The 14,400-nt window shown below is 43.2% G+C and overlaps 1 protein-coding gene across 2 annotated transcripts in view; it reads right to left on the reverse strand.

Annotated features, from left to right (window-relative positions):
- The window catches only part of SULF1 (sulfatase 1), a 198,377-nt gene extending 193,008 nt beyond the window's left edge, over positions 1–5,369 (reverse strand). The window contains exon 1 of one of the 2 annotated variants that reach the window (XM_070382297.1): positions 5,085–5,369. The gene's annotated coding sequence lies outside the window, so the exon portion shown is untranslated. The remainder of the gene's footprint in view (positions 1–5,084) is intronic. The other variant, XM_070382292.1, reaches the window with a different exon arrangement.
- Between the last annotated feature and the right edge of the window lie 9,031 nt (positions 5,370–14,400).

A 14,400-nucleotide genomic window follows, 5' to 3' on the forward strand; every position in this document is an offset into this window, starting at 1 on the left:
CCACTGCCTAGGCCCTTTGTTCCCCTCGCCCTGCAGCCCAGCGTCTGCTCTTTATTATCCTTTAATGCAGGACCCAGGACTCCCTCCTCCCTCCAAAGGGTATTCAGCTGTCACCATTGTCCCTATGGGTCCATTAACTCAGTTGCTCCAAATCCCCTAAATGCTAAAAGCAGCTCTTCCTGCTCCCCGTCTCCTCCCCAACTTCCACCCCACTACCACCTTTGGTGGCAGAGAAAAAGGCTAAAAGAAGACATGTTCTAAATAGACAGAATGAGTGATTGACATGACCAAGATGAACACAGTCACGCATCCTAGACCTGCATCCACTTATGTATATACCAACCTTCTTTCTCCCCTGTTTATTGCACATGCGCTGAGCTAGGTGCTTTGTAGGTTTCTTCACAACTTTCCCAAAGAATGTATTCCTCTCTTCATTTTACAGAAGGAGCTGAACAGTTAAGTCATCTGTTCAAAGCCACACAGTTCATGAGAAGCAGCACGTGAATTACAGCACAAGTCTGTCTGAACCCAAAGACTGTTCTGCTTCCTAAATCATATTTGAAATCTCACACCATAGCAAAATTTCCTGCCACTGTTATAGAAAACTGAAATAGATGGGGGGGGGCGGTTCAGATAATAGTCGAGCTTAATTTGGGGCAATCATTTCACAAGTGGCATCTTTCCTAAGCTGTATTTCCCAAATATAACCAATCAAGTTTTACCATTTTTTTCCTTTTTCTTTTATGAATGGAGAGGAGGCTATCAGAGCCAACAAATGACTCTAAAGTGGGATAATTAGAAGAGTGCCTTGCATATCTGAGCGACCTTGTGAGCTAGTTGACACACATCTTTTAATGAGACACAAAGTGGACCAGACTAGTTCCTGTCTTAGGAGACTTCACCCTACCTGAGCAGTCAAGTGATAAAAAGGCAAGGGTAAAGAAACAAGGTAATTGTGTTAATGGTCAGCCCCAAGGGATGGGAAACCTCAGTGGGATATATGGTAGTCAGGGAAGGCTTCCTGGAGGAGGTGGAACTTAGAGAGGCTGAGGATGTCCTACACACAGGCTTATAAACATAGAACCAGAAGGAATACACGTAATGATAAACTCCCATTTTGCAGACAATAAGATGGGAAAACTGGAGTGGTTAGAGGTAAGAGAAGAGACCAGGAAGTGGGGGACATTGACCTGGCCACTTCAGTCACAGGGAAGGGTAGACTTCTGTTGCTGTAGGGATTTACAGTTGGAAGTGAAGTGAAGTGAAAGCCACTCAGTCGTTTTCGACTCTTTGCGACCCCATGAATTGTAGCCTGCCAGGCTCCTCTGTCCATGGAATTCTCTAGGCCAGAATACTGGAGTGGGTAGCCATTCCCTTCTCCAGGAGATCTTCTCGACCCGGGGATTGAGCCCAGGTCTCCCACATCGCAGGCAGATTCTTCCCCGTCTGAGCTACAGTTGGAAGGTTAGGGCCAAAAAACAAAGGGCCAGCATGTCGTACTGAGAAATTCAAACTTCATCTTGTGGACAATGACAATCCATCTGGTAAGTCACAGCTGAGAAATGTTTTGATGGAACCCATGGTTTTTTTTTTTAGGAAGCTCAACGACAACTGGTGGACAGGAGGGAAGTGGAGGCAAGAGGACCCGTTAGGAGGTTGTTGTAATGACCCACGTGTGAGGGATCATTGCACTGGAGCAGTAGCTGTGGGCCAGATGTGAGTGATGCTTTACAGGAAGGACTCACGGGATTTGATGGCAGTTTGGCTGTGGGGATGAGAGGAATATTAGAGCGAAAAAAAAAAAATGCTAACAGACGAATAGCCCTCCTTCCCAGCATATTGAAATAGAGTTGAAAATATTTTAAATGAGAAACATATTTCAGGACAAACTTTTCCCATAAAATATCTTCTTTCAAATCTTTCTCCCCGCATGGATCTAACCTAAAGGAAAGGTAAATTTGCCATATCACTATAGACTTAATTTCATCCATGAGCCTCGTTTTCTTCAAAGTCAATAATAATGATTAAAAATGATAATCTATTTCGAGTCAGCTCCTTAAACATTTTAACTCCCTTAAATTTACTACATGTTCTCTGCACACACAAAAATATTGCACGGGGGAAAAAGAACCAGATGTCCCGACCTGACCCATTGGTTGGCCTCATCCACATGGCAACAGTTGGTAAAATCTCAGTACTCAGTATCAGAATTCCTGCTCTCTGGATTCCTAAAGAATAAACCATTTGAAATCAAAACCACAGAAGAACAAAACCCCATATCCATTCCCTTATGGGTATTTACTTAAGACAGGAAATGCAAAGTGTCAGACATGCCACTCTTCAGTACTATTACAATGGAAATGACCACAGCAATCTGCTTTAAGTCACATAAATTTCCTTAGGAGGCGAGCACAGAGAGAGCCCTTTTAGTTCTTTGGTGAAGGCTCTCGCTCATCATCTACCACAAGTTCAGTGACTGCCTGGATTCATGGATTTTAGTTTTCCACAACACTGTCAAAGTGGGTTTTGTAAGCTAATGGATCAAGCTTTCAGATCGCTTTCGGCCTCAGATTTGTCACCTTCCTGCGTGCCTTGATCACAGGCTGCAGCCACAGGGCAAGTTGAGATTCCCCCCTTCACGCCCCCCAGGGATGTTCCACCTCTCTGGGAGATATACCCTGTGCTCAAGCACTTTCACAGCTGTTAGAACACTGATGGGGACTTCACGTGTGTTACCCGTGCAAGTGCTGTCAGGAAGAAACCAAGTGTCAAACAGAGGTATGTGGAAGTCACAGTCAATACGCTTCTGAATGTTTTCCATCTGGAACAGTGGATTTCGATTTTGACAAGAAACGGAATTGCCCTGTGGGCGCTGTCTTGAAACAGATCCTTTTGGTTCATTAAGTAACTTCATGTTACCTTTGCCTTGTTAGAGGGAGGAACATACAACTTTGCCTTCTCAAGGCGTGAATTTATTATTTCTCAACACTTCCTTTCTTGCTTCCATCCTGCCTAAATCCTGCGGACAACTGACTTTGGGCGGGGACAGGGGAATTCTCCCATTTTGCCCAAATCCTGGGCAGACAGCTTGGTGGTCAGTCTATAGTATTAGCACCTTATGCTTGTTGCGGGTGGGCGGGGAGCAGGACGGGGGGCGGGGGGGGGGGCGTCCCGTGGCTAATCAGTGGCTTGCCTTTGTTAGAGGCCATCAAACCATGTCTCCCTGAGAAAGAGCTATCGGTGACGAGGGCCTTGACTTTTTCCTGAAATATCTCTGTGATCATGGAAAGTGGCATTGGTAGCCAGCACTGTACCTGCTCCAGGCTGTGCCTGTTATCCTAATCCTGACCTCACTCCAGATATTAGTTTGCTTTTCTGTCTTTATTTTGTTAAACCCCAGTTCCACTGTAAAGCTAAAATGGAATGACTGGAATTCCAAAAGACTTCAGCTTATGAACTTAGTCCTCTTTGGGTTATGTAATATTGGGAATCGGATCTTACTCAGTCCTCATAACTGCCTGGTTATTTCTGAGGATGTTTCCTCACTGAAGAAGACTTTTGAAACAGTTTCAGAGAACACTCTGTTTAACAGCTAGACACAATGATCACACATTTTTTTAATTTTTCAAAAGAGGATTAATAAACCATAATGGAAAAGAAAATAAATACAAAGAGGATTAAAAAATAAACTCTCTGGTTGCCAAAAATATATATGCAATGTGACTTGAACCATAATTTTTTCCAGCATCTTTCTGTACCCAAATACAAATATCACAGAGCATTAGCCATAAATCCTGTTATTCAACCTACAAAACAGCTCTTATTTCAGAATAGCTTATATACAGTATTATTCATAGAATCTCTCACCTGTCAAGGGTGAGGGTGTTGGGTTTCTCTACTCAGTTTGAAAGCCCAATAGGAGCAGGAATTCTTAAGCACCACAGGTATCTGAACACTGATGTGGGAAGGCAAGTCGGTTAGGGTGCAAAGGAAGTAACACATGGATTCACCTCACTGGATCACAAACTTGAAAAATGGAAAAAAATTATTTTTTATCCCTGTACAAAAACAGGACATCAACTTGAAAGACCTTTGTTAGACCACAACTTAAGCATCAGATCTAAGCCCCCCTTGCTCCATCCAGTTCAATTTAATTTTGGTGATGCTTTCAACAGTGGTTACATTAATGGCTACTCACTATACCATGACAACTCATTTTGTATTGTCAGATGACCATTCATTTCCAATGACTAACTTGTAATTAAAACCTTTTTTTTTAAGTTTGTTTATAACCAAGCCAGAAAACCTATTTACATTTAATTAACACTTCAGATAGCCTGTTTAAAAACCCATAAATGTAGGGACTTTAACGATCCATTAGAGGTGCTTCTTTACTTTTCAGTGACTTGTAAAACTTTCACAAACAGATCTGCAAATGAATTACCTCCATCTGCTCCCCTGCAGCTGCAAAAGGGCCATGTTAAAAAAGCATTTTCCTACTTCCTCCTTTTCTGCTTTTCTTCTAGCTCTAAGCATTTTGGTTTTAAAGCCGCTCTCAGCTGCTCTGAAGGCAGCCCCTCAAGGAGTTTCTAAGTTTAGAGTCCATCTCCAACTGGTTTTGCAAACACTTTGGTCCACCTCAAATCAATGCAAAAAAAAAATTGGGGAAGAAAGCGTTTCCATCTCTGCCAGCAAATAGACTCTTCAAAGAACCTTGAGCCACTGGGTGGTAAAATGCCACAGTTTAAAAGTGACTGGTAAATTTCGAAAGCTGAGAGACATGCTTTCTTGGATTTCTCCATCCCTTCTGAACAACGTCTAGCTCCTGTTTGGAATATGCAACGGGGATATGAAAGGGTGGGGGACAAACAGGCTTCCAAAGACATTTTCTTAGCTATACCTTCGAGAGCAAGGCTTGAGGAGAGTTAGTTCTGTAAAGACAGCCAAGCACCAAGCTATGTCAGCCCTGCAGCAGCCGCTTTGAGAGGAGGGCAGCAACTGGGTTTGACAAGTGTGCTGTGCTAGCATTCCATTCAAAAGTATGTTGAGAGAGAGAGAGGCTCATTCAATGTCTTTTACTTTACCTGAAAACACTGCTTTTCTCGTGGCTGCGGAAAACGAATTCCTCCTCTTCTCCCCGGAGCAAAGGAGTTCTCTTGCCCGCAATTCTCCCTTGGAGAAGACCACACAGCTCCGGCAAGGCAGCCTTCCTACTCCTAATCCCCACTCGAATGTGATGACACACGCTAACCCCAACCATCTGGTGAAACACGTCTTCAAGCACTCAGCACAGTGGTGTGTCAAGGCGGGCTGCCCAATCCGATTGCTGGGGCTGGGTGTCTCTCTCTCAACGACTGGAGGCTGAGGGCAGGGCTGAAACTGGAGGTCTGAGAACTCCCAGTCAAGTAACCTGAGATTTTTCGAGAGAAAGAAACTGCTATAAAAAGAGAAGAAGTGGGAGGCGCTAACGAGAAGGTGGAGGGGATGAATTATTCCGGTGGCCAGTTGTGCGGTACTTTTCACAACTCCTTGTGCGCCCCGCGGGGATGATGGGGACCCTCCGTAAGATGCACAGAAACGCCAAAAAAACAAACAACTTTTCCTGCCAAGCTAGGGAGCGCAATCTTCTAAACGAGGTCCCGCCCCCCTCCCATCTCCCTCTCCGCCAGGAGATAAAAAATTCATCTTGACATACTGATAAAGTGTTCATGTAGGAGTCGTTTACACTGAAATGTGACATCTACGTTTTGAAATCTAAACTCCTACCTTCTCTTGATGAGATCGTGGCTGCCTCCAACATTCCTGGGAGGAAGAGGGTAGGGGCGCAGCTAAGAGCAGAAACTTCTCTCTTCCCACAGACAGCTCCTCACCGTTTGCCACGGGCTGAACTTCAGAAACACTCAAGGAAAATCATTTTCCTTTCTACTCGTGTAAATTAGCACGCAAGCCCATAGATAAAGGTGGCTTTTTTGAATCACTCGCCGCCTTCACAGACATCTCTTTGTGAAAAGCGCTGGGTACCAGGGGGCTGCACTCTGTCATTGATTATTTTTATTGATTATTTTTATTGGCTTCTAGTTAATTGCACATATAATGTCCATATAGCTCAAACAGCTCATTAACAATTTTGCTTTGAAATGTTTTCAATTTGGGGCCATTTCAGTACCTCCTTCTTCTGTTCTTCTGTGCATTTCTTTTCCAGTTCTCTGAACTATTTTATAGAACTAATTACTTTGATAGCAGTTTAAAGCAGAAAATGGCTATAGTTGTTACAATACTTTTAAAGAGCTATCTGGAGATAAAGTAATTGTTTAAAATCTTATACCAACTTAAAAAAATTCCATCAGACTTCTAAGGAATTTTGATAATCTGAAATACAAAATAGGAATTTGAAATATTAGCAACTCCCTGTCTGCAGGAAGCCAACATTTTAAATATTGCACTTTTTGAATTTCTTTGAACTGAGAGAGGGATCACTGGGGGAAAAAAAAGACCCCAAACCAATTAAACTTGCTTAAAGTATGAAAATCTAGACTACAAATACATATCTAATACAAAGAGAATTATTTCAATATATAGCAAAATTGACTAACTTTTTTTCAGAACTTTTTGTGTGATATTATACTAATATACTTAAAAATGACACCTGGTACAGTTTTCTGAAGCACAAGATTAGAGAACTATTATTTTTAGACAATGAATTTTTCCTGTAATTGGGCTGTAGGGAAGAAGGAAGAAAAAAAACAAAAACAAAAACCAGTATTAGAAGTTGGAGTCCTGATTCATTGGCTCAGTTTCTTCCCAGAAGTGATTATGAGGTGTCCATTTCACCATATCCAGGAGATTCACTAAACCACTACTCCTAATCAGTTAAACCCAGATACATAATCAACACTGAAACTTTCAACAATGGCAAGTGGCCCCACCGGGGTAAAGCTTCCCTCTGGCACCATAAAATTTTTAATAGTGCCAATTATTGCAAGGCAATTTTTTTCATTAAAAATTTTTTTTTTCTCTTCGTTAATCCAACCAGACTCACGTCTGGAAATCTGGATTACTTCAGCTGCGTAGATTTTGAAGACCCTGGAGACGTTATTAAGGTAGTTTACCTTCTCTTAAACTGAATTGAGTCACAAAAGTAAAACCTAAGAAACTGTAAAGGTGTTGAATCACATGTTATCCACCTTGGGCTGGTAACACACCTTCTGTGAGACATTTCTCCAATGAGCCTGGGCTCTGAGCCACACTTTTGTAGAAAGAGCTTTTGAACTCGAGTATTTCTCTTCTCTTCCCCATGGTCAATCTTTTCCTGAAGTCTCAGTCACTGCCTCTCTTTTATGGATAGCGTCAGTTGTTATACTACTTAAAACTTGCTCTAAAATGAAAAATACCAGTGGAGCAACAGATCCTGCCCTTTGGCTATGATCTTAATTCTTGCCCTGTTCTGTGTCCGTAAACATTACCTTTCAAAAGGATTGTAAAATGAGCCCACAACGACACATTTTGGGCTGGATGTTCTGAAATGTTTTTGTTAGGGAAAATCAACTCAAACAAAGACCTGAAGCTGGTGCTACAGGATAAGATCCGGGCTCCCCTTGTCTCTGAAACCAGCTCCAGTGCTCAGCAGTGTCAGTTTAAAAGTTAAGAATTTTCCATTACCTCCTTTCCTTCCCCCTTGCCATCTGCAAACAGTTTTATTTTTAGGGGAAAAAAAAAGTGAAATTGATTCTGTCTTGAAAGATCGAAACCTAAAATATGACACGTTCTAAAAGATGATATTCGGCTTTTGAATGTCATGTTGATTCAGGGAGAGGTTGTATGCAGAGAGTATAGCATCATCATAAGAATGAAGTAGGGCCACTCCTAAAATGATAGACTAATTGTAGGTAACGATGATATTGAAAAATTGCCCCTCCTCTTCTGTTCCCACAGTTAAAATGTCCCTTTACTTATTAGCTCCAATTAGTTTCCATGGTAACCGACCAGCCCTTGTAAACCCGTACTCTGAGCTTCACTCATCTTTGTCTAGACTGAGCTCACCACCCTTCTTCCTCCACATTTGGCAGTTCAGCTGAGTCTATATCTATATCCATATCTTTTGCACACATGTAACGGCACCTAAGTGCCCACATCCACATTATTGCTAGTACAATGGTGGCCAAGGGAGAATGGAAGTGGCATTTAATCCCTGAGTACCACACGTGCATCTGCTGCCACACTAATTTTTCCCTCTCTTGGTTATTGTTTCTTCCAGCCTTGTTCTATTATCATCTGTTTGCTGCTTGTAATTTCTTTTCAGGGAAGCCAATACAGTATAATAAAAACCTCATTAAACAGAAACACCTATCAGCCTCGGTGAAAGCCCTAAATGACTCCTTTTTGTCTAAAGAATCATTAAAAAAGAAAAACCACTTGTTTGTCATGCTTGGAAAAAAGAGAACCAAATCAGCAAAAGGGTTTACCAAGCCAGAGGTCTAATATGAAGATTTAATGTACTTAAGACACCATGGTTCTTTTCCCCCTTGTGCTGCCCGTTGGCTGAGAATCCCAACCTGGGCTCAGTAAACAAATAATGAGGGAGGGTGAGTAAGTCTGCCACTCCAGAGCCTTGGTGGAGATGGGAGGACCTGGATCTGCAGCAGCCTGGTTGTCATAGGCCACACTGTACCCCGGGGCCACTGGCAGGTGATGCTGCTGGGGTCCCCAGATGTTAGTGTGAGAAGCATCCCGTGGAAAGTGGGGGAGGACTTTCAGCAAAAGTTTGAAATCGTGAGAACTTAGTAATTACTAACAAGGGCTCTCATAATTTGTACTGACTTTACTTATTTGGACACAATTCTTATTTTATTCTATTTTTCTTTTAAATTGGGATATAGTTGCTCTTGGGGGGCTTCCCTGGTAGCTCAGATGGTAAAGAATCTGCCTGCAGTGCAGGAGACTAGGATTCAATTCCTGGGTCCGGAAGATCCCCTGGAGAAGGGATAGGCTACCCACTCCAGTATTCATGGGCTTCCCTGGTGGCTCAGATGATAAAGAATCTGCCTGCAATGCGGGAGACCTGGGTGTGATTTCCTAGGTTGAGAAGATTCCCCTGGAGGAGGGCATGGCAACCCACTCCAGTACTCTTGCCTGGAGAACCCCATGGACAGAGGAGCCTGGTGGGCTGCAGTCCATCGGGTCGCAAAGAGTTGGACACAACTGAGCAACTAAGCAGAGCACATAGTTGCATTAAATGTGTTAGTTTCTGCTGTACAAGAGTCATCCAGCTAGATGCATACATATTCCCCTCCCTCTCGGACCTCCCTCTCACTCAGCCCTCCATCCCATTTCTCTAGGTCATCACCGAGCTGAGCTCCCTATGCTATGCAGCAGCTCCCCACTAGGTATCTATCTTACACATGGCAGTGTACAGACTTAACCCCAATCTCCCAAATCTTCAGCATCTCCCCACTATGTCGGTTCTCTAGGTCTGTGTCTCTATTCCTGCCCTGCAAATAGGCACATTTGTGCCATTTTTCTAGATTCCATGTACATGTGCATCCAGCATGGCAGTCATTAAATACCACGTTAATCCATTGTGTCCAACTCTTAATTAATCCCAGGGGAATTTTGACAGACATTATTTTCTCAGGACAATCCCACACATGATTTTCTAATGCTTCCTTTGGACCAGAAGTGAGATCTGATGAACATGACTGAAGTGACTTAGCATGCACACACTTTGGGGCTTAGTTGCTCAGTTGTGTTTAACTCTTTGTGACTCCATGGACTGTAGCCCACTGGGCTCCTCTATCCATGGGATTCTCTGGGCAAGAATACTGGAGTTGGTAGCCTTTCCCTTCTCCAGGGGATCTTCCCAACCAACGGATTGAACCCACATCTCCTTCATTGCAAGCAGATTCTTTGCTGTCTGAGCCACCAGAGAAGTCCTACTATTCTCTGCTATTCATGGTATCATGTCATCATGAATATTAGACACCAAGTTCAACTTTTCAAGATACTGTCCTTATGGTTTGCAGTAGTTGCATGGGAAAGAAAGGAAGCAAAAAGGAAACTCATCAGGGTCCTGTGTCTGCTATTTGAGCCTCATTAAAATGAGCTCAGTATAATATTAATATCAAGCTCGACATAGAAGCCCCCCTTCTAGGAGATGGGAAGAGGATTGCTTACACAATCTTTAACATAGGAACCCTGGGGATCTAAAATGTTTCGATGCTTCTCCTCATCTTGAAATTCTCCTAACACGTATAGCCCAAAGAATTACTGCAAAAACCTTGTGTGTGTGCTAAGTTGCGTCAGTTGAGTCCGACTCTTTGCAACCCTATCGACCATAAACCACCAGGCTCATCTGTCCTTGAGATTTTCCAGGCAAGAATATTGGAGTAGGTTGCCATTTCCTTCTCCCCGGGATCTTCCTGACCCAGGGATAGAAGCTGCTTCTCTGTGTCTCCTGCATTGGCAGATTGGTTCTTTTCCATTAGCACCACTTCGGAAGCTTGGTATTATATATATTCTGAGAGCTATAATGTGGAAATTTAAGGAAACTGCTACTCACAGAAAATTTTTAGCCCTGTTGACCTCTCTCATGTCTGAAATTCTTCAGATGGAGATTCATCTGGTTTAATAGGTGTAGCTTTAAAAACAAAAACCATCTGCCCTTAATTCTTCATAGAAGAAATTTGCCAACTCATGATGAGGATATTGGACTTGGCATGGGAGGAAGATGTGGGAGGGATGGCAGGGAAGACAGAAAGAGGGGTGGGAAGACATCAAATAAAACCTGTGCCTAGAATTGACCTTTCACTAACCTAGGGAGTGAGATTCCTCTGTGCTGCATGATTTAGTTGAACTGTAGATCAATTAGGCTTCTGACCCTTGACTCCAAGATAACCACATTTATAGCACTGAGTCATCAGGAAATTTTTTTCTTAGGTTTCCAGACACCAGGAATCCAAAGTGAATTGGACATTGTATTTTCTGTATTATTTATACAGAGTTTAGAAATGTAAATTAATCTAAAGCTGAAGTTAGCAGTACACTTATTCTGTAAGCATCCAGGCAGCCCCCAACTTCTTCATATATACTTTTGGAAATGAATGTATTCGTCCATCTTCTTTCTTTCACCCTCACTTCTAAAGTGGCTTTTGGGGACCAAATTTTGCAGACTCCTGCTAGTGATAATGTTGTCTAGGAGAATATAAGTTTGGAGGAAAATTCCTAGCATATTTTTTAAAAAGTGAGACTATTATAACTTCATACATCTTTGTGGTATACATTAAGTGTGGTATATATTTATATTGGAAACTTTATGCTTGTAACCCACAAATACATAATGCAATATAATTGTGCCATTCATAACTGGGATTATGAGATATATCAAATATAGTAATTTCTTGTACACAACAGAGAGCACAGGCTGGAAACAAGACACACATTAAAGTTGAATGAAAAACATCTTTTTCCAATCCTTTTAGAGTACTTCTGGGTCTATAAATGTAATCAAATTTGGAGATTCTATCAAAAGATTGAATTTTGGTTTCTTTGTGGATGCTCAGTGCAGCCAAGGCCATATGCAGTCAAGGAAAAGGACATATGAGAAGAGTCCAGATGAGGAGGAAGGGTTAGGGAGTGGAATCCGGATGCAGAAAAGGAAGGGGAAGGGAAGCAGGGAGAGAGAGACCAGAGTTTGAAGACCACTCATTGGGCTTCCCTGGTAGTTCAGACAGTAAAGAATTTTCCTGCAATGCGGGAGACCTGTTTTCGATCCCTGGGTTGGGAAGATCCCCTGGAGAAGGGAATGGCAGATTGCCTGGGAATTCTTGCCTGAAGAATCCCATGGACAGAAGAGCCTGGTGGAGCCCATGGGGTCACAAAGAGTTGGATTCAGCTAAGTGACTAACACTTTCACTTTCAGAATTTAAGTGGATTGGCAAGAAGTCAGGCATCATGGCTATAGGAGAGGTTAGGTGGAGTGTATGCAGTTGTTGTACAGAGGCTTCGGTTGGATCTAGGATTTCATGACAATCAAGAGAAAAAAAAAATTCAGGCCAGGAGAACAGAAAACCATTGCAGAATCTGGAAAAGGTGTGTACATTTGCCTAATTAGTTCTCTGCCCTGACAATAAACACTTTCCTTCAAGTAACAGATGAGGACTAAGAGGATCGGGAATTTTCGTACAGACTGAAACAATGCTCCTGGAGCTCATGATGAGAATAGCAAGCACGGTTCTCCAGTGAATCCGACTAGAAGAGCCAGGAGTGAGGTCCAAAATCCAAATGCTGGCATGTAGCCAGAACATATATACTGTCCTGTTGTCTGGCTGTACAACTTCTATTTGTCCTGAAAAGTCCTGCTCAGGTGTCACTTCTGTGAATATTTTCTGCCTTCGTAGACAGAGACAACCATGCCTTCCTTTGTGCTCCTTTCCCACTTCATCCGTAACTCTGTGATCATACATAATGAGCGTTAATATAAAGATCTGCAGGCATCACTGTCTCCTTTGCTAAGATGGTGAGCTCAAGATGGATTTTACATTCCTGGCTTCTTGGTGCACAAGGCTGCAAAGATCCACGAGACCTCCCTACTACTCCCATGAGAATGCCCGTGGAATCCTCTGAGGATCGTGAGATTAAAAGCGTGGCAGCCCCTGGACAGTTGTCTCACCTCTGCGATTGGCAGGAGTGGAGCTTGTGGAAGGCAGAACGCTGTGAACAATGTTGCTGCTTTAATAGTTTTTCAAATGTTACCCTGTTAGGAGTATTTTGCTATTTAGGGGAGGCTTATATCAAAGAACTGGACATAACTGAGTGACTAAGCACACACTCATGATGTCAGTCATAAAGGAAAGAAATCGAGCACTAATTTGGGAGGCAGATCATCTTAGTTCCGTTTGGGCTCTGCTCCCCATTGATTGTTGTTTAGTTGCTCAGTGGTGCCTGACTCTTTTTCCATCCTATGGACTATAGCCCGCCAGGCTCCTCGGTCCATGGGATTTCCCAGGCAAGAATACTGGAGTGGGTTGCCATTTCCTTCTCCAGGGAATCTTCCCAACCCAGGGATCAAACTCTCATCTCCTGCATTGTGACTCAGTGGTAAAGAATACACCTGTCAAGCAGGAGACAGATGAAGGTTTGATACCAGGGTCAGGAAGATCCCCTGGAGGAGGAAATAGCAACCCACTCCAGTATTCTTGCCTGGGAAATCCATGGACAGAGGAACCTGACAGGCTATAGTCTATGGGGTCACAAGGAGTCAGACACGACTTGGCGACTAAAACAAGAACAACCCCATTGACGGGTTGAGCCATTCCCGAAGCATCACAGTGCACTCTTGGGATGTGGTTCTCCCATCCATGAAATGAGAATGTTTCGAGGCTCTAAGTTCACTTTAAAGTCTTCTATTGCCTCTGTGCTTCTCTCAGCAGTCATATCCCATCAAATGTGGCTCCCCAATTCCCCCCAACAGTCCTAGGACACTTCACTTTAGGTCATATCCCATATTTCCCTTGTTCTGATGTTGCAGAACATCAGACCCACCAGGTCGGAGGAGGAAGGGTAGCACCTGGATTGTGCACTTCTTCAAAACCTAGTCAGAGCTGTGCTTGTGCGGTGCGAGTGTAAGAGCATCCACCCCTGTCTGGTCCCTTCATACAGTAGAATGGCCCTGCTGACAGTCTGAGGGAGGGACTACGTGAGTATCTTGAAGGGCATCCTGTATTGCTTTCCTCACGGACCTCAGGATCTAGAGGCTTGTGCCGGCTCACACATTGTTTACTGCCACTGATTTGATGACCTCCCCAAAACTTTCTGTGCAAATTTTCTGTGGAATCAGGCATGCTCTCTAAGCCACTGGGCAGGATGGGTTTGTAGAGACCTGTCTGGAGGTTACCAGAGGATTCAGGCGAGAGGTGTTGAAAAGCTGAATCTGGGGGGTTGGCAGAGGGGATGGAAGGGTGCAGGTGGATACAAAGACCATTTAAAGGAAAGGTCAACACAACTTACTGACTAATGGGAGATCCTGGATGAAGGAAAATACCGAGTGAAAGGAGACTGTAACCTTTCAGAGTCGTGACTCACTTCTCCTGGGTTTTGGATTCTGTAAATTCAGAGGATTAGCTAAGAGGGTACAGGAGAAAAGAGGGAGGTGGAGGATGTAGTCAGGGTGGAATTATGAATATGTTAAGTATGAGATGATGGGGAGAGAGCTAGAAATATCCGTCCCTGAGCTCAGGAGAAAAGTGAGAACTAAAAATACAAACTCCTCCTGGATCATCGTATCTGGAAAGTTGAAGCTTGGGAGGAAGGATATAAACCTCAGGTCTGTGCCCAGGGACTAACTTTGAAAGAAGCACTTTTTTTTGACAGCAGAAGATTCTGAGAATTTTAAGATCTGATTACCAA

The sequence above is a fragment of the Bos mutus genome, chromosome 14 (assembly GCF_027580195.1).
Source record: "Bos mutus isolate GX-2022 chromosome 14, NWIPB_WYAK_1.1, whole genome shotgun sequence".
In the NCBI taxonomy this organism is placed as follows: Eukaryota; Metazoa; Chordata; class Mammalia; order Artiodactyla; family Bovidae; genus Bos; species Bos mutus.